Raw genomic sequence first — 26013 nt, 5'->3', positions numbered from 1 at the left:
ACACATGCAGACCAACGGGAAGTTTTGTGAGAAGAAATAGATGGTTGTTGATGGACAGAGGGTTGCAAGACAGATATTAGAGACTTGAATTTCCTCAGAGAATAAAAACCACAACCAACTGCACAAAGTTGTATATTACACCACTGAGATCAATTAGAAAACTTCTAGTGTCTACAGGGCTCTCTTCTAGAACCCTAGGGCCATTTTGTCTCCATCGTATGGAATCTAGGGAGGTAAATTCAGCTACTTACAAGCTCTCCAAAAAATAGCTTAAACAAATGATCCAGTTCCCAATTCATCTCCTTATTCTCAAACATCATTCAATATAATAAGTTATAATAATAATAATAATAACAAATTTCTTAGCATGCAGGAAATATGCATGCTAAGTCACTGCAGTCAAGTCCAACTCTTTATGACCCCATAGACTGTAGTCCACCAGGCTCCTCTGTCCATGGGATTCTCCAGGTAGGAATTTGACATGCACTCCTCCAGAATTCTGTAATCAGTCAAGTGTCAATACTTAATTCTTCAGTGATCTCCAGATTTTCTGTAGTTGTTGACCCCAATAATTCAGCCATACCTGGATGCATGAAATGTTATAGTATTGATCATATAGTGTCTAGGGCTAGACTGTATTAACAAAAACCAGCATTTTCATTTTGGCTTCTGAAAAATTTGACCCTAGCTAAAATAATAAAATGAACATGGTTTACCTTCAATGCTATTAATCTGTTGTGCTCCCTCTCACTCCAAAGGCAAAGCCTACTAGAATCTACCCAGTCTCCCCTATCCCTTATTAGCAGAACTACTGGGGGAGGGAGGAGGTGCCCAGTTCAGAAAACTACCTTTCTTGGGTCTTTAGCAGATAGGCATATTATTAGGTAGAATGTTGGGGAAAACTCTTTAAAGGGGACCGTCTCAATGAGCAGATCCCCTTTGCTCAGTCCCTTTCTCCTCTTTTTTCCTACCTGAGTCAGGGATGTGATTGCTGGAGCTCCAACAACCATTCTGTAGGCTAAGAACAGAAGCCTGGTCTCTAGCAACATCAGGGTAATGCCATGCAACAGACCAATTTGACTACCTCTAGACTTGTCACTAAATTAGATAAATATAAGTCCTCAGTTTGTGGAGGACACCATATCACAGTTCTTGTTAGCAGCTGTAGAATGTAATTTCTGGTATATTCTTTGAGAAGTTTCTGCCCTAAGGCCTGCCTGGGTTCCACCCAGCCTTATTACCCACCAAACAGTCTATCACTTCAACCTTTCAGGAGGTTATTACACTTTCCATTTGTGTTTCAGATCTTGTCTCCACCAAACTCTTCTCTGTTAAAGAAAAAGAAATTGTTTTCAGCCTCTTAAAGATGACTTTGGTGCTTTCACTATTTTGTATTTATCTTGGAATGTATAAGCCACCTCCTTTACAAAAGATTTACACAATGCAATTTATCACGTAGCTAATCTGATTACTTAATATGGGTTGTTGGGTGGAAAGAAGAAGTTGTGGTAGAAAATAAATACAAAAGAAAGATATCGAGACTGTTGTCTTATGCCAATAATCACTAAAGGGGATATAAATAGAATTCTTTCCTATCTAAGTACCCTTATATAAACAAATAAGGAATTTTTTAGAGTTTTCAAAAAACATTTGGTGAAGATGATTTAACTAGAGTGGGATTAAATAGCCACAGCAAAATTTAAAAACTGTTGATTTCTTCAGGGGCCAAAACACAGCCAAGTAAAAGAATTTTAGAATCCCTTTTCTCCAAAACATGGCTTTCTTCTTTGGAAAACCCATTCCCTGCTGAAGTGGCTTCTTCATTTGCCCTGTTTATTGTTATTATACTGTCAATGAGTTGGACGAAAGGCACTTACAAGCGTGTGAAATTGTTTGGGTTAAGCCTCTGCCGCTCAGGGCTGTTCACACTGACCCCATCTGAAAAGCTGACTGCTGGCTACCAAAGCAGCCCTCTCTCTGGGACTCTTCCACCGTCTTCTTTTCAAAGACAATTTATACCTCTCTTCTGCACCTGACCCTGCTGAGAAGGAAACAGACACTGATCTATAATCTTCTTCCACAAAGCTCTTCTTCTCTTATCCTCTTGGCCAGATTAAAGCTTAAACCAACCAGAGGACTGGACACCAATGCCTCTTTTTAGTTTCCCTTGCAACTCTGTAAACTGAGTTTCTGTCTTTAACAATCTACGTATTGACCCTCCAGCTTACCTCATTGGAACTGATAATTTAGGGAAGAAATGGAGGAGAGAAGATGGGTGGGAAAAAGTGAAGGAAAAAAACTGTGCCTGAAAAACAAATTTGTTGCTATTGAATCAGAAGAATTGCCTACCAAAAGTTGTAACTCACTGAGCTAAGTGATTCCGTCTTCCTAGTAAGCAAAGGCAAATAGCCAAAAATACACACCTGCCCACAGGTAAGAAATTTAATTATTCCCAGGACTATGGACATCATGAACTTCACATGCAAGCCCATACCCTTTATCTTCCACACTCACATGGCAATGATCTCAAGCAGATTTCCTGCTCCCTCTCCACTATCATTTCACAAACTATGTGAGGAAATTCTGAATGCTCAGAGAAGTCAGAGGTTGAAAGGCCAGGAGAATTAACTGTGCCACTGTCTCCTCTCTGAAAACTTTCAGTTTTTCTTTGGGCAACTCTGTTGCACACATCTGTTGGTATCACATCTTTAGTATCTCTTACAGAACATTTGCCTAAAATAGGTGTATTCTGATATTTGTGATACATGTGTTCATGTATCACAAGAAGTATGTGTGTGCTTAGTCGTTTCAGTCATGTCTGACTCTTTGTGACCCTATGAACTGTATTCCCACCAGGCTCCTCTGTCCATGAGATTCTCTAGGCAAGAATACTGGAGGGGGTTGTGTGCCCTTCTCCAGGGAATCTTCCCAACCGAGGGATCGAACCCCCATTTCCTGTGTCTCCTGCAATGGAGAATGGTTTACCACTGAACCACCAGCATAGCCCATCAAAAGAAGTATGGATTATAATTACCAATGCTATTTTTTTTTGATCTTTTTGTTTTGTATTGGGGTATAGCCAACTAACCACCCTTATGGCAGAAAGTGAAGAGGAAATAAAAAGCCTCTTGTTGAAAGTGAAAGTAGAGAGTGAAAAAAGTTGGCTTAAAGCTCAACATTCAGAAAACTAAGATCATAGCATCTGGTCCCATCACTTCATGGGAAATAGATGGGGAAACAGTGGAAACAGTGGCAGACTTTATTTTGGGGGGCTCCAAAATCACTGCAGATGGTGATTGCAGCCATGAAATTAAAAGATGCTTACTCCTTGGAAGGAAAATTATGACCAACCTAGATAGCATATTCAAAAGCAGAGACATTACTTTGCCAACAAAAGTCCGTCTAGTCAAGGCTATGGTTTTTCCAGTAGTCATGTATGGATGTGAGAGTTTGACTGTGAAGAAAGCTGAGCGCCAAAGAATTGATGCTTTTGAACTGTGGTGTTGGAGAAGACTCTTGGACTGCAAGGAGATCCAACCAGTCCATTCTAAAGGAGATCAGCCCTGGGTGTTCTTTGGAAGGAATGATGCTAAAGCTGAAACTCCAGTACTTTGGCCACCTCATGCAAAGATTTGACTCATTGGAAAAGACTCTGATGCTGGGAGGGATTGGGGGCAGGAGGAGAAGGGGACGACAGAGGATGAGATGGTTAGATGGCATCACTGACTCGATGGACATGAGTTTGAGTGAACTCCAGGAGTTGGTGATGGACAAGGAGGCCTGGCGTGCGGCAGTTCATGGGGTCACAAAGAACTGGACACGACTGAGCAACTGAACTGAACTGAACGGTACTGAATAGCCAACTAAAAACAATGTACAATAATTTCAGGTGAACAGTGAAGGGACTCAGCCATACATACACATATCCATTCTCTCCCAAACCCCTCTCCCATCCAGGCTGTCACATAACATTGAGCAGAGTTCCACATGCTATACAGTAGGTCCTTGTTGGTTATCCATTTTAACTATAATGCTATTTCCTTCTTAACTTAAATGGATTCATCACAAATTGATGATACCATACACACCACCTCCACTTTTGCCCTGTAATAGAAAAATCTGTATTGATGACTCTCAGATCTCAATCTCCATTCTGCTGAGATACATCTATACCAAGAAGTGACATACCTCAGTGATCAAATGAACAATTTCTGGAGCCAGACTGCTTCGGGTTGAATCCAGCTCCTCTATTAAATTACATTGTGACTTTGCATAAATTATTTATTCTCTGCCCCAGTCTCTTCATCCATAAAATGGGGGTAATATCATATTTTATCAATTCTAGAAAGAACATTTTAACATCTTTAATATCAACGTGTGTCTTAAGATAGATTTAATAGAAGAAACTAGCTGTCCCTGTTAAGATAGTTGTGAGAATTCAGTCAGTTAAAATATACAGTTTACCACAGTATTTGACACATAACAGTAACCAATGCTATCATATTAATGGATATATCCTTTTCAAATTTTAGGCATCACAAATTCATGTTCCCTTCAAACAGGCTTATTACCCTATATTCTTATCTTGTTTAATGCCAGTAACACAAGCCAGAAATATGGAACTCGTCACTCATTTTTTTCTTCTCCTTCACCTTCTGCATCTAATCACTTAAAAAGTTCTCTTAATTTTCTAGTGTAAATATCCCTCACCTTCCCTCTTCTTTTTTTGCCTCACTTCCCGGTATTCAGGATCTTAGTTCCCCAGCCATGAATCGGACCTGTGCCCCTGCAGTGGAAGTGCAGAGTTTTAACCCTGGACTGCCAAGGAAGTCCCTCACCTTCCCTTTTCTTGCCATGCCATCTTCTTGGGCCTAGAACATGGCAGCTTCCAAGCAAAACTAGGCTTTGTCCTTGCAGTTATCTTTCTAACATGGAAATCAGATCATACCCCTCTCTGATTTTCAAAGGCTCCCCATCCCTACAAGACTAAGTCCAAACCCCTCCAAGTCCTGAGTTGTGAGACTGGCTTCTAGATCTCAGTCAGTCTCCCGGTCTGCCACAATCTATCTCTTACCATCTTCACAGGTCACGTGCCACTCCCCAAACTTCCCATTGATTAATGTCTCTGGGTTCTTACCTCTGCCTGCAAAAGACTTTCCCCTTTGATCTGCTTACCCTCATCCTTTGAGACTCTTGAGATTCTAGGGGAGCCATGGTGATCTCTCTCTCATCTCCCCTTCCTCATGTGAAAGTGAGTGTAAGTCGCTCAGCTGTGTCTGACTCTTTGCAACCCCATGGACTGTAGCCCCTCAGGCTCCTCTGTCCATGGAATTCTCCTGGCAAGAACACTGAAGTGGGTAGCCATTCCCTTCTCCAGGGGATCTTCTAAACTCAGGGATCAAACCTGGGTCTCCGGCATTGCAGGCAGATTCTTTACCCTTTACCAGGGAAGCCCCCCTGCCCCGTAGGTACTTATATATACCCTTTTGTGGGGTTTCCTATCACCTTTATATTTCTACTCTATTTCTCTAATGCTTATTTGTCTCCCCCAGTGGACAGTGAATATTTTAAGATTATATTTCTTTATCCTGAACAACCTTTCCTGGCACATAGTAGATAAATGATACATAGTTGTTAAATTAATGAAAGAATAAATGTAACCATGTGCTTACCATTGTATGTAACAGTATGTTGAGAAATACATATTGGGGGAAAAATCAAGACAGAGAATAATATAGAGAAATAAATCCAAAGAAATCTTTCTCATTAGCAGCAAAAATCAGCTCTTTTCCCCCCAAAACACCTTTTTCTTATTTCCCTGTCTTAGAAAGGGCCATTGCCCTGGTAGACAATGTGTATTTTAATGCTCTTAGGCCAGGATACTGATGCTCTTTTTTCAAAGATTGACACTGGTCCTCTGTTCGGACACCTGAGAAATGGATATAGTTCTTATTCCTGCTGCAAGGCAACAACCTTTAATGCACTGCCCTGTTTTTATTAAAAAGGCAGCAAACTATCAAAATGCGATTAGGGATAAAACCTGCACATGTGGGATTTCCCTGGTGGCACAGTGAATAAGAATCTGCCTGGCAACGCAAGGGACACAGGTTCAATCCCTGATCCTGGCTGCCTCAGAGCAGCTAAGCCCCTGCACCACAACTACTGAGCCTGTGCTCTAGAGCCTGTGTTCTGAAAAAAAAGAAGCCTGTGAATTTATAAAAGGGTAGTCCCCGCTCACCTGCCGCAACTAGAGAAAGCCCACCCACAGCAACGAAGACCCAGTGCAGCCATAAATAAAATAAAGTATTTGTTTTAAACTTCATATGTGGTAATAGTAAAACAATGGAAAATGTGGAAAAACACCAAACTTCAAGTGCATGCTCTGATTTAGATGGCTTCCTAAATGACCGGTGCTTACTGCGAAAGGCACATTGCAAAAACACTTTTGCAGACTTTGAATGAAAGGTCAATCCCACCATGACCCCTGCATAAGTTCACCAGTCAAATCCTACATTAATATGATGGGTGGGGTGGGGAAAATGTACCAGGGAAGTTCATGTATTAATTACTCGTAGGGATTCTTTTGAGAAGTGGAAGAAACACAAAGGGCAAAAATTATTTGACCCCTTTCGCTTATTTGTGTGTGTGTGGTTCTTTTTGAGGGGGAGGGGAGTTTGTTGCTTGTTTGTTTGTTTAGCTGTGCCACACAGCTTGAAGATTCTTAGTTTCCCAACCATGGATTGAACTCTGGCCTGGTAGTGAAATCACAGAGTCTTAACCACTGGCCCTCCAGAGAATTCCCTGTTTGACCCCTTTCTACCCAGATTTTACCATGATGCATTTCAGTTAAAAGGTTGGTCCAGGGGTTTACCACCAACATGCTGGACCATAGTCTCTCCATCAAAGGCTTGCTTAGCACTTATTGGCCAAAAGTCATTAGAGAAAGTGCCAAGAGATTCAGATTATTGACACTTTTCTTGCCCAAGTCAAGACCTCAGACACAGCAGTAAAAATCATATTCAACCTTTCAAAAGAGGCAAATGGATAACATATCTTGTTTGGTTTAGAGTGGGGGGAAAGGATTACAACTAACACATCTTGCCAACTGGGTCTTATCAGACCTTCCCCATGGGTATATATTCTTTTAATTGAGAACTGGGCATGGACTGACAGGGGAAGCAGTGATTGCACACTGGGGTTCTTAGCAGAAAAAAAGGTGAATACTTACAACTACAAAGTAACTATGTCAATATAATATTCTGTTTCCTAAGAGTATTTTCCAAACTGTATGTCTTATTCTCAGGGTCCCAAGGAAGAAGATTAAATGAGAGCCTTGCTATGGTACTATTCTCCAGGCCCATGCCTCAGAAATGCTTTCTCAGCAAAGCAGTGCTATAACCCAGTCCCTCTGATATTTTCAGTGCTAAGTATCCCACCCCTTGGAAAGAATCCAAGCCAGAACAACCCCCCACCAAATCCCATTTTGCAGTAAATTACAATGTACTTTATTGTAGCTGTACTGATTCCAGTAGAGACACAAGATTGCATTTATATTCAATGCAATCTTCAGCAAGTAGAGGAAGAAAACAGGTTTTGCCCTAATAAAAGATATTGAATCAAATTCTGGAACATTACTAGGGCTCACCAATGTTCCCCATTCTCTTCCCATCCCTGAACACATAGGAGAATGACTCATTCTCACCTGGTGAAATTGAACATGACCACTTGACTTGTTTTGGCAAAGCAAGTGTGAAACAAAAGTGAGGAGGATCACTTCTGAGTAAAGCATCAAAAGTTAAGACAAGATTCTCTGTGCTTATTTCCCTCACCACAAGGCTCGATCACACAAATACTGAGATGCAGATGGTCCAAGATCAAAGGGCCAGGAAGGTTGGGCCACTGCCTATAGAGTTATCTGAACCTAAAGTGGAAATAGTGTGACAGAGACAGTTTGTATTCTTTGTCACCATAACATAACCTAATCTATGTAGATAACACGGGTTAACCTAACATACATGGAAAGCTGGACCTTGGGTAGCAGAATTTGCTTTTGTAGACTCCAAATTAGTCATCAATAAAATGCCAAAGCATTCAAGTTTATCTAATTCCTGGAGAGGAGCTTATATCATGTTTCACTCAATAAACATCAGAATCTAGTGTTTCCATTAATTTTATCATTAGAATACAGCAAAATCCCTTGTCATAGTTTATCATTTTCACTCTAATTAGTGTTCTGTGTTGTGACAAGAGGATCAAGCCTTTGCCCGGTGTGACTGCAATTATGAAGTAAGTTTAAGGTTGCGTGCCACATGCATCACTCAGTCATGCCTGACTCTTTGTGACCCATTGGACAGTAGTCTGCCAGGCTCCTCTGACCATGCGATTTTTCAGGCAAGAATGCTGAAGTGGATTACCATTTCCTTCTTCAAGAGATCTTTCTGACCCAGGGATCAAACCTGAGTCTCCTGTGTCTCCTGCATTGTAGACAGATTCTTTACCTGCTGAGCCATCGGTTAAGGTTACAATTAATTTAAATCAATGTGCTTCCTCAACATAATCAATTTGGCCTCTGAATCATATAAACCAAAACTGTAAAAATTTCTACAAAAATGCATTGGGCTAATTACATAAGAACTTATTTCAGATCTATCATAATATTTCAAGGAACTGGAGAAGATATTCTACATCTACAAATAGAAATGTGGATTATCTTAATATTGTGTGCGCTTCTGTGGTTCTAAATAAAATTAAAACATCTGAAAAGAGTTGTAATAGATATTAAAATTTTAGACTTCTGGGTTAATTTTTTCCAGAAAATTCCTTATCTTTGATAACTTAAAATAAGCAAATGATAAGGTGATTCTTTTGTGTCATCCAAAGGCTACCAAATAGGATTTTGTGGTAATTCACACAAATAGCACTTAGAGAGCATTTTCTATGTGTTCAACAGTGTTTGCTCTAGACAGCCAATGATGAAAAAGATGTGGTCCCTGCCCTCTTCTAATTTATAGTCTAGCAACCTCTGCTTTAAGAGATGTATACTGCTACTTTCTCTCCAAGCTTTGGGTTGTGAAAATAACATTGCCTAATAGTAATATGCATGTGTGCATGCTAAGTCACTTCAGTCGTGTCTGACTCTTTGGGATCTTATGGACCATAGTCCACCAGGCTCCTCTATTCATGGGATTCTCCAGGCAAAAATACTGAAGTGGGTTGCCATGCCCTCTTCCAGGGGATCTTCCCCACCCAGGGATCAAACCTGAGTCTCTAATGTCTCCTGCATTGGCAGGTGTGTTTTTACCACTAGTGCCTCCTGGGAAGCCCAACAGTAATTTAATGGAACCTAATTTATCTGGGAAAGTTCAAGTATCTGGAATCCAGCTGAGAATCAGGAAGGCACTAATAGGAGCCTTTAAGAAGTCATACATTTCACACATTAAAAAAAAAAAAGTTACCGAGTATTTGTACTGTGCTGTTCGCTTTGCTATATGGTATATATTGAATAGTTCATCATTATAAACCCCATGATGGGATACTAGTATTGTCTCCATTTCATGCAAAGAGGATTACAATTTCACCTTGGTTAGGGTGGAGCCAAGATTTGAATCCAGATCTGCCCAACCCCAGAGCTCAATGTCTTAACCACAACCCCACACAGTGCTTCTCAAAGACTAAGCACTAAAAGTCTTGGTCTTCACTTGTAGAATAATCCCCAGGGCTTTGTGTCCATTACTATTGCTGTGTAACAAACCACTCCAGTTTTCGTAATTCGGGATTAGGAGAGAACACAGCAGGAACTGTTTGACTCTGCTGCTTGATGTTTGAGGCCTCAGTTGGGAAAATTCAACAGCAAGGGTGGGAAGGGGGTAGGGGAGTGAAAGAAGAGTGGGCTTTGCGAGTATTCAGCAACTGAAGGCTAGGATCTTCTAGAGGTGTGTTCACTTATGTGCCAGGAAGTTAAAGCTTCTCAACTGGGACCTCCGTTGGAACTGACAACTATGCCCCCTCCATGTGGTATTTCTAAGTAGCTTAGGTTTCCTCTTAGCAAGGAAGTCAGATCTCTTAATGACTCAAGCCTTCAAAAGTGAGTGACAAGGCAAAATGTGCCTTGCTTTTCATAACTTGGTCTTAGAAGACACATAGTGCCGTGTCTGCCATATTCATCACAAACCTCACCAGATACAAGGGAATAGAGGTAGGGGATAGAATTGGGGGTCGAGGTCATAGTGCAGAAGGGAATGTGGAATGAAAGATAGTTGGCAGCCATCTTGGGGAAGTGCAATCTGCCACAAGTCCTCACCTAAAGGTTAATTGTTCCTCTGTCCTGTCCAAATCCACCTTGGGAATATCCAAGCATATCCCAAGTCCACAGAATAAAGTAAGCAGTATGTAGACATTGCCCAGCTTCAATAATGACCAGTAATTTATCAATTCAAACAATAAATGTAAAGGATGGTAAATAAGTCAGGAATTAAAACTAGGAGCATCAGTTTTATCATAAGACAGAAATAGAAAAAGTATGGAGAGGAGATAAGAAAAAAGTCAGTGACTACAGGCTGCAAAGCATTTAATTCAGGGCCTATATCTCCACAGAACTCAACAAGCCTATAGGCACCTTGCATTCTTACATTGAAAAATAACAAAATTTTCTAATAATGACCCTACCCTAAGCATCTAGAGAAGCTTAAATTCTATCTAGTATATTACACGGAGGGAGGCTGCAAAATTTGGATGATATATTTTACAAAGATTGCATTTTAAAGGGGCAGTTTGGGAGTAAACACACTTATCTCTCATGAAACAATTAATTCCTCAATACTCATTTCTGGATTATTACTATTCTCATGGAAAATACACAGTCCTGGATGGTTTTGTTCAGATGAGAGAGAAAAAAAAAACCCACTGAAGTTTACATTTTCTAGAGCTAATGCCCAAATTCCACCCATAATTACCAAGCTGGTACATGCTGCAAATTCACAAGCTATGTGCCAATGCATGTACACATTTGCAGACAAGCACCTGTTCTGAATATTTAATTTTGATCCTTATCTCCTAAAACTATTTTTACAAAATAAATAAAGCTCTCCTATGGCATGAGCTTCAAAACCAGCAAAACTGATGGAATAATTGGAGACAGTTCCAAAGTCCATGTACTATTCACCATAAGGAAGACAGGCATTCATCCCCATTGGGTTTTCCCCCAGCAAATTTGCCTACCTTATAATAATCTGCTTAGATGCATATAAAATGCTGGTTTACATTTCTAAAGCACACACCAGCTGACATCTGAGAAGAGTCAAGGACAGGTTAAAAAGTCTGAACAGATCACATGCAGTATTGGCATTAGACTGAAGACAATATCATATTATAGGATCATTTATTTTAAAAGGGCATTTGGGGACTTTCCTGGTGGCCCAGTGGTCAAGACTCTGCCCTACCAGTGCAGGGGGCACAGTTTAGATCTTCAGTCAGGGAAGTTCCATATGCCATGAGCCACAACTCAAATACATAAAATAAAAAACAAAAGGACTTTTGACATTACTTTTAAGTGCTGATTCTTTTAATCCTTGAACACTATAAAGAATATTTAAAAAGAAGTCTCTTTTCCCATGGCTTCAACATATCCACAACTTCAATTTTTAGTTCTCAACGATTTTTTTTTTTAATGTTTCTCATTAAGCAATGGAATTTGGAGTTATTTTATAATGTCACTGAACAGAATAGCCTCTTGAACAAGCTGCAACATAAAATTCTTTAGACCAGGACTAAATGATGGGATTTGAAAACCAGATCGATAAACAGGAAATAAAAGAGCACAGAGAGACTGGCAAAACAAACAAAACAGAAGTGGTGTTGGTTTCTTTGATTGTTTAAGAAAAGTTCCATGAACTTTAAAAATCTGTCTCTCTTACGCTTTACCTCCATCCAAGCCTCTGAGCTTTGCTTTTCTTTGTTTATTAAATATCTCTAACACAAAAGTATAATTGCTTCTTTGTGTTGGTCACTAGAGCCTGCAGGGTGTGAGTGGCTGTGGGCAACTGCGTGGCTGCTGGTGGAGGCCAGCTAATGGTTAAGGAAGAGAGCGAAGTGTGCAGGCTCGTGCATGGGTTCCAGAATCTCTAGAAACCAAGCAGCCAGAGACACATCCAGACACAGGGAAAAAAATAAGAGAGGGAAACCTTTATTAAATCAGTTTGTGATTAAAAAAAATAAAAGTTATGGTGTTTCCACAGCTTAACTGGCAAATTGCAAGACAAAAACCATTAAAAAAAGCTGAAGTGCAAGATTTCTTTCAACTATTGGACAGTTTTTATCAACAAATGATTGACATATTTTGGAAATGCTAAGAATCAGGCCATAACTTCTGCATATCTTCTTTGTTGTTAAATTGCAACTATACTTTGTCTTCATAAGCAGAATGGCACATTACACCTTATTAAAATGTGAAGATCATATCTTCTGAAAAGGTAGAAAATTTTCTAGTGTTAGCTTTATCATTAAGGAACAGAAATAGAATGAGATAAACAAAACAAAATGTACGTTAAAGTAAGATGGTAAAACAAGTCAGAATATATTCAAAAGCACAATAATTGTAAATGAAATGAACTATCCGATAGAAACACAAAAATTGCAAAGCTGTTTGCTTCTTTCTTTTAAAGATATATATTCTTCACAAGAGATACATCAATAAGAGAAACACATGAGAAAAGATAAAAAGAAGAGAAGCTACATAGACAAATACTGATCAAAATAATAACAACAATGAGGGCCATGAAATTAACATAAGACAAAAGAGACTTTAAATCAGAAAGCATTATCAAAGATAAAGAGGGTCTTTACTACATAAAGATTTTTTAAAATACTGAGTATCACATAAGTCTATATATGTGTACACTTAACACCTTATAAATTTTTAAAATAAAACTAATAAATAGCAAAAATTGATCTACCCATCATCATGTTAATAGTAAGAGCTTTCAACATATCTATCTCATTTACTGACAGATTAAGCTGACAAAAACTTTTAAAGAAATAGATTTCAACAGCAAAATCGATGCACTTGAATTAATAGGCAGAATTCCAGAGAATAGAAAGGAGAGAAAAGAAGGCCTTCTTAAATGAATAATGCAAAGAAATAGAGGGAACCAATAGAATGGAAAATACTAGAGATCACTTCAAGAAAATTGGAGAAATCAAGGAAATATTTCATGAAAGAATGGGCAAGATAAAGGACAGAAATGGTAATTACCTAACAGAAGCAGAAGAGATTAAGAAGAGGTGGCAAGAATACAGAGAGGAGGTATATTAAAAAGGTCTTAATGACCTGGATAACCATGATGGTGAGATCTCTCACCTAAAGCCAGACATCCTTGAGTGTGAAGTCAAGTGGGCGTTACAAAGCATTACTATGAAAAAAGCTAGTGGAGGTAATTGAATTCCATCTGAGCTATTTCAGATCCTAAAGATGATGCTGTTAAAGTGCTGCTCTCAATATGTCAGCAAATTAGGAAAACGCAGTAGTGGCCACAGGACCAGAAAAGGTCAATTTTCATTTCAATTCCAAAGAAAGGCAGGGTCAAATAATGCTCAAACTACTGTACAATTGTGCTCATTTCACATGCTAGCAAGGTTATGCTCAAAATTCTGCAAGCTAGGCTGTGGCAGTATGTGAACCAAGAACTTCCAGATGTAAAAGCTGGGTTTTAAAGAGACAGAGAAACCAGAGATCAAATTGCCAACATTTGTTGGAACATGGAGAAAGCAAGAGAATTCCAGAAAAACATCTACTTCTACTTCACTGACTACACTAAATCCTTTGACTGTGAATCACAACAAATTGTGGAAAATTCTCCCATTCTTATAGAGATGGGAGTAGCAGACTACCTTACCTGTGTCTTGAAAAACCTAAAGGCAGGTCAAGCAGCAACAGTTAGACCAGACTTGAAACAACTGACAGGTTCCAAATTAGGGAAGGACTACAACAAGGCTGTATATTGTCACCCTGCTTATTTAACTTATATGCAGAGTACATCATGCAAAATGCCAACTGGATGAATCACAAGCTGGAATCAAGATTGCTGGGGGAAATAGCAACAGATATGCAGATGACCCCACTGTAATGGCAGAAAATTAAGAGAAATTAAAAAGCCTCTTGATAAGGGTGAAAAAGGAGAGTGAAAAAGCTGGCTTGAAGCTCAACATTTAAAAAACAAAGATAATGGCATCCAGTCCATCACTTCATGGCAAGTAGAAGGGGGAAAAGTGGAAGCAGTGATGGATTTTATTTTCTTGGGCTCCAAAATCACCATGGATGGTGACTGCAGCCACTAAATTAAAAGGTACTTGCTTCTTGGAAGGAAAGTTATGACAAATCTAGATAATATGTTAAAAAGCAGAGACATCACTTTGCTGACAAACATCTGTGTAGTCAAAGCCATGATTATTTTCAGTAGTCATGTATGTATGTGAGAGTTGGACCACAAAGAAGGCTGAGCACCAAAGAATTAATGCTTTTGAATTGTGGTGCTGGAGAAGACTCTTGGATTGCAAGTAGATCAAATCAGTCACTCCTAAAGGAAATCAACCCTGAATATTCATTGGAAGGACTGCTGCTGAAGCTGAAGCTCCACTCTGGCCACCTGATGTGAAGAGCTGGCTCATTGGAAAAGACCCTGATGCTGGGAAAGATTGAAGGACAAAGGAGAAGGGGGCAGCAGAGGATGAGATGGTTCGATAGTATCACCAACTCAGTGGACATGAAATTGAGCAAACTCCGGGGATAGTGGAGGATAGAGGAGCCTGGCCTGCTACAGTCCATGGAATCTGAGTCAGACACAATTTAATGACTAAACAACAGCACAGAACTCTGGACGTAGCCATTAGAGAATAAATATTTTTCTGAAATATACATGAGACTTTTACAAAAACTGACCAAAACTATGTCATATAATCAGTTTCAGCATGTTTCAGGAAATCGATAGATACAGAACATGCTTTCACATAAAATAAACACATTAAAGCTAAATGGATTAAGAAGATGTGCTGTGTAAATTAATATAAATATATAATAGAATAATGCTCAGTCATACAAAAATAAACTTTTCCATTTGCAGCAACATGAATGAACTTAGAGGATATTACGCTGTCAGAAGAAGAAAGCCAAATACTGCATGCTATTACTTATATGTAAATCTAAAAACTGAAACAAACTAGTGAATAAAACAAAAAGAAGCAGGCTCACAGATATTGAGAACAAACTAGTGGTTATCAGTGGGGAGAGGGAAGTAGGGAGGGACAGTTAGAGGGGTAGGTGATTTTTTTTAAAAAAAGAGTTATTATGGAATTATACAAAATCATGTGTGTGAAACTTTTGAAACCTGCAAACACTATAGAATTTAAACAATTTCTTTCATTCAATAAAAAAAATGTAAATCAAAGCTATAATGAAATATCACCTCACAATGGTTAGAATGGCCATCATCAAAAAATCTACAAACAATAAATGCTTAGAGAGGGTATGAAGAGAAGGGAACCCTCCTTCACTATTGGTGGGAATATGAACTGGTACAGCCACTAAGGAGAGCAAAATATGGAGTTTCATTCAAAAAACTAAAAATAGAACTACTATATGATCTAGAATTCCACTCCTGGACATATATTTGTAAAAAGAGTAATTCAAAAAGATACATGCACCCCAATGTTCATTGCAGCACTATTTATAATAATCAAGACATGGAAACAACCTAAATGTTCATCAATAGAGGAATGGATAAAGAAGATGTGGTACATATATACAATGGAATATTATTCTGACATAAAAATGAACAAAATAATGCCATTTGCAGAGATGTGAATAGACCTAGAGATCATTAAACTGAGTGAGGTACATCAGACAGAGAAAGAAAAATATTATATGATATTGCTTATAAGTGGAATCTAAAGAAGTGGCTGAAGAAATCATGCATGGATGTGAGAGTTGGACTATAAAGAAAGCTGAGCGCCAAGAATTGATGCTTTTGAACTGTGGTATTGGAGAGGACTCTTGAGAGTCCCTTGGACTGCAAGGAGATCCAACCAGTCCATCCTAACGGAAATCAGTCCTGAATATTCATTGGAAGGACCGATGCGGAAGCTGGAACTCCAATACTTTGGCCACCTGATGCAAAGAACTGATTCCTTGGAAAAGATCCTGATGCTGGGAAAGATTGAAGGCAGGAGGAGAAGAGTATGACCAAAGATGAAATGATTGGATGGCATCACCGACTCAGTGGACACGAGTTTGAGCAAACTCCGGGAGTTGATGATGGACGGGGAAGCCTGGTATGCTATAGTCCATGGAGTTGCAAAGAGTCAAGACATGACTAAGTGACTGAACTGACTGAATTGACTGAAAGAAGTGGCAAAAAGTGAACCTCTTTACAAAATAGAAGTTGATTCACATATGTAGAAACCAAACCTGTGGTTACCAGGGGAGAAAGGAGAGCAGCGATAAATGGAGAGACTGGGATTGACATGTACACACTACTATTAATATATATAGAATAAATAACTAATAAGAACATACTGAACAGCACAGGGAACTCTATTCAGTACTCTGTAATGACCTATATGGGAAAAAATCTAAAAAGAGTGGATATAAATGTATGTATAACTGACTCACTCTGCTATGTAGCAGAAACTAGTACAACATTGTAAATGTACTATGCTCTAATTTTAAAATTTTCATTAATAAAATAAATTTTAAAAATAATAAAAATAAACAAGTTAAAAATCTATGCGACTAGAAATTCAGAAACATTCCCCCAAATAATTCATGGGATGTAAAAGAAATTATATTGAAAATTTTTCAGATACTTAGAATAAAGAACAAAAACACTATTTTCAAAGCGAAAACTGAAGGAGAAATGCTTAGCCTTAAAATACTTTCAATATACAGGAAGAAAGGCAAAAAATAAGTAAACTTCTAGAAGTTTTGCACCAACTTGATATAATACTCAGATGGTAAAGAATCTGCCTGCAATGCAAAAGACCCTGGTTCAGTTCCTGGGTTGGGAATATGCCCTGGAGAAGGGAATGGTAACCTACTCCAGTATTCTTACCTGGAAAATCCCATGAACAGAGGAAGCCGGTGGGCTACAGCCCATGGTGTTGCAAAGAGTTGGACACAACTGAGCCACCAACACAAGAAGTTTTGCACCAACCTTGTAGAATACTACTAGCTTCATCAGTGCCCTAGCCTCCTTCCCTTGACCCAGACTTCTAGGATGAGTGCTCTGTCACCCAAGGAGGTTCAGCAATAGAGACTGATGATATACAGAGTCACGTGGCAGTGACACCCAGCCTGGTCCTGAAGTCACACTCCGAAGCTTTCCTGGCCTGCACTTACTCTAGGAAATAAGAAAAAAAGAAGGAAAACTGGAAGGATTTTTTTTTTCAACAATGTGAATAGGTCAAGAATTGGGAAAATTATTTTTCTTTGATCCCTAACCAAAGTAACAGCAATCTCCACCACAGTCAACCATGCATAACTATCCAGTTTATAATTTGGAATCTAGTAGAAAAAAATGTAATGAACTGTATGTCACATTGGCCACAGCTAAACTCCTACCATCACCTTTACTGATTTAAAGTTTGGATTCACTAAGTGTGTCTTTGGAAAAATCACTTAAATTATTCCCTTTCCTCATTTAATTTCCTCAGGATTAAAACTATGATATGTTTCTCTTAAAATATACACACTATATAGAAAATAAATAACCAACAAGGACCTACTATATAACACAGGGAACTAAGCTCAATATCTTGTAGTAACCTATAAGAGAAAAGAATGTGAAAACAGAAAGTATATGTGTGTGTGTGTGTGTGTATATATATATATATATATATATATATATATATATATGGGCTTCCCTGATAGCTCAGTTAGTAAAGAATCTGCCTGCAATGCAGGAGATGCCAGTTCGATTCCTGGGTCGGGAAGATCCGCTGGAGAAGGGATAGGCTACCCACTCCAATATTCTTGGGCTTCCCTTGTGGCTCAGCTGGTAAAGAATTTGCCTGCAATGCAGGAGACCTGGGTTCGATCTCTGGGCTGGGAAAATCCCCTGGAGAAGGGAAAAGCTACCCACTTCAGTATTCTGGCCTAGAGAATTCCATGGACTATATACCCATGGGGTTGAAAAGAGTATGCCACAACTGAGAGAATTTCACTTTCATATATAATTGAAAAAGAGTTTCAAGCCAAACTTGTGTACTGGTTGTAATATATTATCTATTGGTTGTAATATATTATCTATTGGTTGTAATAGATGTAATATATTATCCACTTGGTTGTAATATATTATCTATTTATATATTGTGAATTCAATTAACTAATGCTTTGATAAGATATTAATATTAATAATCATAAAAAATATTGGCCTATTAAAGAAAAACTATGATACTTTTCTCAGATGATTCCTGGTGAGGATGAGATGATAAAAATAATACAGTACAGGGTCTTGTGGATGCCAATAGTTATTATTTCATAGTTTTTTCTGCCTCAGAAAGACATCTGATCAACGAAATAGCTAAAATACATTTGACATCAACCTGAATTGAAGGTCTTAACATGTCAGAAGAGAAAATGGGGCAAAATGTTGGTCAGTATTGAAACTGAAGGGAAGATATGAGAGTCACCAAGGCAAACATCAACAGTGCCCAGAAGAGCCCCATCCAGGGTCTGTCTTGTCCAGTAACAAGAGCTACAAAAGTCCAGCACTGACTGGACAAACCAGGCCAACCAACCACAAGCCTTTCCATCTGGGCAGTATTTTTGACAGAGTTGAGAGTCTCCACCCACCCCTCAACACTTGTCAAAGTCTGGGGAAGTCTAACAGTAACAATCTTGCCATTTGTCCTTGTCCTAGAAGACCCTGCTGAGATAGAAATCATAAGAGAATATAAATCCTATGAGGTAAATAGCTGTGTTGCTGCTAATCAAAAAGAATGGGAATTCCACAACTAAGTTCCAATGTGGAGAACAGGAAGAATATCATCCAGTGTATGAGCATGGACTTCAGACCTGGGTTAGAATTTCCACCTCTAGTTGTGTGACCTTAGACAAGTTATTTATGCTTTCTTGAAGCTGTTCCCTTGTGTACAAAATACAGGTGAAAAATATCTACCTCACACGGTAAGATGAGGTTTCATGAGTACTTGAGCATTGGATGAATGGCAGCAATTATTCATGAGAGGAAAAAATAGGTCTGGCTTTTTCCTCAGCTTTCTGGCTGAAGAGGACAGACCTGAACAGGGAGCCATTGCAGGGGAGACAGTGTCTACTAAAAACACCATAAGCATTCAAGTCTCTACTGAGAAGTCATGAGGAAGTGGGGTACATGGACCAAGAAGTGGGACACAGAGGACTTGTTTCTCCCCTTTGTGGGTGGAGTCTCAGACTAGGCCTAAGAGAGAGATAATGCTCTTTATTCAAAGTAAAGGCAGTTTAGTCCTAGGAAAATCTAACCATGTAGGGTCGCCGGTGAAGTAACTGGTCGAATAGCCTCGGCCTGTTTTGAGTCTTGGCTGAGGGTGAAAAGCAAATTGCTTCCCATGACATACCTCCTATTTCCCAAGCGGGGCCTACCTACTGAACACTACACATAAATCCCAGATGAAAGCTGTGCACTGGTTTCCCAGTAATGTAACTTTCCCAAACGCTGCACACACAGATTTATAGTAACGTTGGGCAGCCATGCAAAAGGGTGCATTGTGTTCAGTAGTATTGCTTCTAATTTCAGGAGGATTTCGGGTGAGGACCTTTGAAGTGGGTGCTTGACTCATGCATCTGTAAATTCCTCATTTTCCACAGTTATTAAAACACCCGTCAGTGCCAGGTTATGCCATTGTTCATTCACTCCTTTGGCACGCCAGCGTGGGGGTGGATGCCAACCACACAGCAGCCACAGAGGCACAGACAAACAGTAGGTGAGGCGGGCAGGCATCACGGAGGCTAGGGACTGCATGCCAAAGGGACAGACGCTTGGGGGCAGTCATACTGTCACCACTTAGAAGTCCTTTAACTCCTTGGGGCTGTTGAGAGATCCCCCTGGCCTTCTGCAGCAACATGGATGGACCTAGAGATTGTCATACTAAGTGAAGTAAGTCGGACAGAGAAAGACACACATCATATAATATCACTTACATATGGGATCTTGCAGGAAATGGCAACCCACTCCAGTATGCTTGCTCAGAAAATTCCATGGGCAGAGGAGCCTGGGGGGCTGCAGTCCACTGGGTCGCAAAACAGTTGGACATGACTGAGCTACTGAACAACAACAATCTGTGGAAGACACACCGAAAAATGATACAAATGAACTTATTTACAAAATAGAAACAGACTCACAGACATAGAAAACAGAGCTACCAAAAGGAAACCATGGAGATGGGAGAAATTAGGAGTGTGATATTAACAGAGTCACGCTACTATGAATTACTTCAAAGAGATAACCAACAGGGACCTACTGTATAGAAGAGGAAACTATATGCAATATTTTGTAACAACATATAAAGGAAAAAAATCTGAAAAAGAATATATATATATATATATGTAAAATTGAATTACTTTGCCATACACCTGAAATTAACACAATGTGGTAAATCAACTATACCTCAATTTAAAAACAAAAATCCCCTGAGATCTGGAAGAGAACATGAAAACAAGCTGAGTTCATCAAGAGATGACTTTCTTCATCTAGTAAGCCTTCAATTTTTAGAAATTGTCAAAGCATTCTGCACACTAAAATTGGCAAACATTTGACTGTTCCTCACCCAGTATTTCTGCCCTGGCCCCATTCATGGGTCAGAGAGGGAGTATCTAGTAGGGTCTCCTCAGGTCATAGGCAGAAGGCATATTTCTATTTAGGGGATCGGCCCTGGCCACAGAAATAGGTGTTAGAACCAGAACGACATGTTTGCCTTAATTAGTTCTTTTCTTTGGAATGTAACACAGTGTATGTAAGCTACTCTGTTCTTCCATAGCCCAGGCTGCCACTGCTAATTATCATTATAATGTTTTAATAGCAATTTCCCCAGCAGAGAATTCAAAATTCTTTAGTACATTATCTCCTTTCTCTTCAAAATACCTTTATGAAATAACTGGAGGAAAGCTATTATTATCTCATTCTAACAAAATTTGTTTGACTGAGGAGGCAAAAACCTAGATATTTGAATAGAGCATGGCCAGAAACTAATCAAACTAATCTTCAGGTGAAGCTTGTGAAATCAGCTTCATTATGTCTGTAGTAATACCTGCTACCTCCCTCACCATCAAGTTTTCGATCATTTACCCAAGACTAACTGCCCTGGCCTGAAACACAGACATGACTGAATAGAAACATCATCCATTCTAAGAAAGGTTACCTGCCACCAAAAAGTACCTATTAATAGGCAGACGGTGTGCCTCTTTAAAAAAGTCAGTCAGAACACATCTGAATTGTCTAATACAGGGTTAATTAACAGCACTCCAAGTACTTTTCTGTTGGCCGCTTAGCATGTGGAATCTTAGTTCCCCCACCAGGGATCGAATCCATGCCCCCTGTATTGGATGCATGGAACCACTGGACTGCCAAGGAAGCCCCAGTACTGACACTTTTGATAATCTTTTGACGTGGGGGGTTGTCCAGTGCATTTTAGATGTTGAGCAGCACCTCTGGCTCCACCTACTAGAAGCCAGTAGCATCTTCCCCAGTTGAGACAACTGAAAATATCCTCAGACGTTCCCCAACGTTCCTTCAGGAGGGAAGAAGGGGAGACAAAACCATCCACCATTGAGAAATGCTGCCCTAATCAACCAAAAGCAAGTAACAATGGAACACTACCCTCAGCCTGACATTATAGTAACCAGATGCTGGAGGCTAATAACTAACATGTTCTTGTTTTCATGAGACTGAACGTAAAGACAGAGCTTACCTCCAGTATACTGGAGGTTGAGAATTGAGAGTCTATGCAAAGGAGGGAAGGTGGGAGGGACAAATTAGGGGTATGAGATTAACAGGTACAGACTACCATGTGTGAAATAGATAGGCAATGAGGATATACTGCATAGCACAGGAATTAGAGCCATTAACTTAAAACAACCTATAATGGAGTATAATCTGCAAAAATGCTGAATTACTATGCTGTACACCTCAAACTAATATAATATTATAAATCAACTATACTTCAACAAATAATAGTAATAAAAAGGGTCTATGCAAAGGGAATTCTGAGATGGGAAATCACAGTTGTTCAGAACAAACTTCATGCACATTGTAGGCTATGAGTTAGACTTGAAAACGTGCAGACCTTGAAACATTAAATGATGAAAGACTTTAGGCCATAGCTTGAAGGAAAAGATTATAAACAAGGATCTGAATACCAAAAGGAGCACAGAAAAGACAGACTGCCATCTGACAGGTGCTAGGCACTGGTCTCCTTCGGCTGGATCAATGTCAAATGGAAGGGGAGTGTCAAACACTGGTCAGATCTCTGCCCCATCTTATTAGTTGTACTTGCTTAGAAGATATAGAGGGCAGGCTTTCAAACTGGCTGATGAAAGGAACCTAGAAGTAATTGTCAGTACAGTGGATGGCAAGATCAGTCTTCAAAAAGATCTTCAGCACCTAAAGCAATGGGTTGAATTTCATAAAATGTTATTTAACTGTGCCAAATGTAAGATCCACGCTTGCATCCAAAAAAAACCTGACTGCAAAAATAGAGTATGGACAACAAATGTAAAAAAAGAAATAAGATTACAGATTTTGTCAGCAGTGTCTTCAATGGAAGTCAACTATAAAATATTAATGCCTCCTTCCTGACACACTAAAAAAAAAATGTAATGAAATTCTAGTTTCCATAAATAGAAGTATAATATCTAGAATGAGGGAGGTGACCGTCCCCTTTTGAATATGCATTTAGAAGCTACAGGTGGATTACTGTGTTCACCTTTTTAAAGCTTATACACAAACTGGAACATATTCAAAGAATAGCAAGTCCAGTATGGAAGAAGCATGAAATCAGACCACATGAGGAATTTAAATTTTTAATCAGGAGACAAGATAAACCTGCAAACATGATAACTATTTTTGCATATTTAGGGATAGAATTAGAATCAGCAGGCAGAAGTTGTAAGGAATTAAATTCTGGATCAAATATAAAAAATAACTTTCCTATGCTTGAGGTTGCCCAAAGATGTTTTCTCAAGAGGAAGTGGGTTACCAATTGAGAACGTTCGCCAACATAAGCAAGATGACCATTGAACACGAAACTTAGTATCTCTATAAACCTCCATTATCTGTCTGTAATTAGAGGTAAGAACAAAGAGTTTTATGAGATAATGAATGGCAAGAGATTTACATCTAGAAAGTACCTCAATAAATGGCATCTATTACTTTTCATTTGTTTTGGACAATCAACTCCCCACCTCCATCTATCAGAGAGCAGCAGACAGACCAACTAATGAATGGAGTTTCCAGCACAATATCTTTAACTATCACTGGAAAGAGACAGGATCTAAAACATGTGGTTATAGAAATTATAAACCTAGAACTCCAGTTTCTTAATTGCAGAGGTTAGGAAAGCGGTGACGTGACATTTCTGCTTTCACAATATTGCAACCATGCAGTATAACCAACTTCTCACATTTCCCAGTTTAATGTTTTTATTAAGGGCCTTTGTAACCATTTATCTTCATCCTCAGTGCAAATGACCAAGCTACTCTCAGACTAGAGTAACTGAGAACAGGACATGTCCCCTGCATCCCCAGGGTAACATTATAACCCCGCCAGTGTTGCACCGCAAACCAGGGAGTGTTCCCCGCAGCTGACTCATGTGAGCATGCGCCCTGCAGCCCACACAGGGAGAAGGCTGTCCCGTTGCCCCTCCCCCACTGCCCCTCCCCCACTCTATCCTGGTTTTGTGCAGCTTTACAGCAGCTGTCAGCTATGTTAACATCCTAGCAGATGTCCTGAATCTTTCCTTACTCAAGATCTGATATAGGTCTAATCATAAAAAGAGTAAAACGCTACTCAGAATCTCAGAATATCCATGGCAAAACGAATGTGATTTGTCTTTGGTGTACGGTCTACCAGAAATTACTCTGCTGGTTAACAGAATTCTTCCTTTGGTTGAAGCATTGCCAGGCTGCAATGGAGAACTGGCCTGCGATGCTAGGCTTTCTTCTTGACATCTGTAGGAGCACTCTTCTGTATCTTCACCTGACTTGGGTAAAGCCCACATCCCACCCTTGCTTGCTGCCTGCCTCCTTAATGTACATTCTATTCGAGTCCAGAACTGGGACTAGGGTTAGGGCAGCGAGGCACCTAGGGCACAGAATGTCTGCACTCATGTCTCAGCCTCTCCAGCTTGAATGTCCTACTTCCCTCTCACTCAAAGAATGAATTCATGTGCTACTTTCTTTTGAAAGTCTTCCGTGGTATACACTATCATATGTGAAATAGACAGTGGGAAGCTGCCAAAATAACACAAGGAGCCCAGGCTGGTGCTCAGTGATGACCTAGAGGGGTGGGATGGATGGAGGGAAGGGAGGGAAGGGACACGTGTCTAAGTGTGACTGATTCGCATTATTGTAGAGCAGAAGACAACACAAAATTGTAAAGCAATTGTCTACCAATTAAAAAATAAATACAATTTTTTAAAGTTAAAAGAAAATAGTCTTCCATGGTCCATCTAGTTGGAGGCTACCTCTGATCTACCCCACCTCCACTTCTGCCCACCCAAATTCCCAGTAAAATCTACTTGAAGATCACTTAAAGCACATAAAACTGTTTACTTTGCTTTATAATTATTTAAACATTAAAGTTAGTTGTGACAGAGGCTGTTAATGTCCAACCCCTATATCCACATTCCCTTTACTTAGCAGCAGAACTTTGATAAACAGCTGGATATATCAATCCAGCCTCTCCTGAAGCTTATGAACTTTCTTTGAAGCTCATTATAACCATCAGTTATCATGTAGTATAGAGTATATAATGTAGTATAGAATGCCCAGAAAAATCTCAAGGAAAGAGAATGGCTACACTCTTCTCCTTCTTCCTATATATCTTTGTGTATGGAAAACAAGTGTGATGTCTGGAATTCCAGTGGCCAACTTGAACCACATGGTCAATGGTCTCATTCTAGGCAGTTGACGAGGAAAGTTAGAAGATCCTGAAACACTAGTATACTGTGGAGTCTGTATATCAGCTCTAGACTGCCTCCCTCAAAGCTTTTTTTACAAGGAAGAGAGATAAATTTACACATCATTTAAGCCACTGACACAGGCACCAAACTTAATTTTAACTAACAAAGATTTTTATACCAAAAGGGCACTGCTGCTTTAGCTAAACTATAGGATTCATTTAAAGGACATGGTTGGATGACATCAGCAATGACAAAACTATTGCAGACTGGAAAGTTGGCAATCCTGGTAAAACAGTAGCCCGCAGAACCCAGGAAGGGACAAACAAAGGGTTGTGACGTTCACGAAAATAACAGGACATTTTTAGAGTGTTAGTGTGTGTTGGCTAATTCTAAACACTGCCAGTAATATTCTACAAAAAAGACGAGCCCAGATTAGAGCTAGCCAATCTGCCATCAGGGTGCGAAGGAAGACAGCTTTGTTAAGAGCCTATAGCCAGCAGACTAAGTCTTACTTAGAGTCTTTTCAGACTGAAGAAGCTGTGTGCTTCTTACTTCAAAGTGAAGCTATTATAAGCCATGGCCAGAGGCAGAAGCAAAAGCAGCCTTCAGGGCAGATAAACCCATGGCCTTTTGCTTTTGTCGGGTACAGTGTACTTCCTTTAAGAGTTTTCTGTTAAATGTGGAAGCAGTTAATTAGCAAGACCCTTCATGCCTTTTTTTTCCAAATAGTCTCAGTTTGGGAGAGGGGTAGTTGGCAAAGAACAGAGGTCTGTATGTAATAGAAGAGAGTCTTCAGGCTCAAAAACCTTATTAAGACAAGGTATCTGATTCTGGGTTACCCACACACAGAAC

At 39.5% G+C, this 26013-nt stretch overlaps 1 pseudogene; it reads right to left on the bottom strand.

The window, feature by feature from the left end:
• Window positions 1–26013, bottom strand: part of LOC129624235 (craniofacial development protein 2-like) — a 70944-nt pseudogene that overhangs the window by 13048 nt on the left and 31883 nt on the right.

Source organism: Bubalus kerabau, chromosome 12, assembly GCF_029407905.1.
Source record: "Bubalus kerabau isolate K-KA32 ecotype Philippines breed swamp buffalo chromosome 12, PCC_UOA_SB_1v2, whole genome shotgun sequence".
In the NCBI taxonomy this organism is placed as follows: domain Eukaryota; kingdom Metazoa; phylum Chordata; class Mammalia; order Artiodactyla; family Bovidae; genus Bubalus; species Bubalus kerabau.
The sequence above is the reverse complement of the archived record's forward strand: the minus strand, read 5'-3'. Positions and strand labels throughout refer to the sequence as shown.